The sequence below is a fragment of the Trypanosoma equiperdum genome (genome assembly GCF_001457755.1).
Source record: "Trypanosoma equiperdum strain OVI genome assembly, contig: ctg_964, whole genome shotgun sequence".
Lineage (NCBI taxonomy): Eukaryota > Euglenozoa > Kinetoplastea > Trypanosomatida > Trypanosomatidae > Trypanosoma > Trypanosoma equiperdum.
Window position 1 is genome coordinate 49293 of NW_027124936.1, and position 452 is coordinate 49744.

Here is a 452-nt window from a genome sequence, read left to right on the forward strand (position 1 = left end):
GAAAGAAAGGAAAAGGAAAAGGAAAAGAAAAAGAAAAAATGAAAAAAAAAAGAAAAACACGTTTGTATTTAATAATGGGGAAATGGAGTCCCTTTCTTTTCATTTCATTTCTTTCCTTCTTTATTCTCTCTCACATAGATGGACAGTACGAGATATGCATTCACAGCAAACCAAAAAAATAAATAAATAAATAAAACAACCACTAATGATAATAATAACAGCGACAGCTAAATATATTAGTTTATGTTGCTTTTTTTCTTTTTTCTTTTTTCTTTTTTGTTTTTAACACTTTCACTCACTCTTTCACTTTTCCTCTTGTGTTATATATTTTTACATTTTTATATTTTGAAATTTTTTTTTTTAAAAAATGCGCGGGCCCCCCCTTTTATTAAAGTTCCACCCCCCATTTCCCTTTCCACTGGCCTTCTTTTTTTTTTTTTATCTTTTTTTTT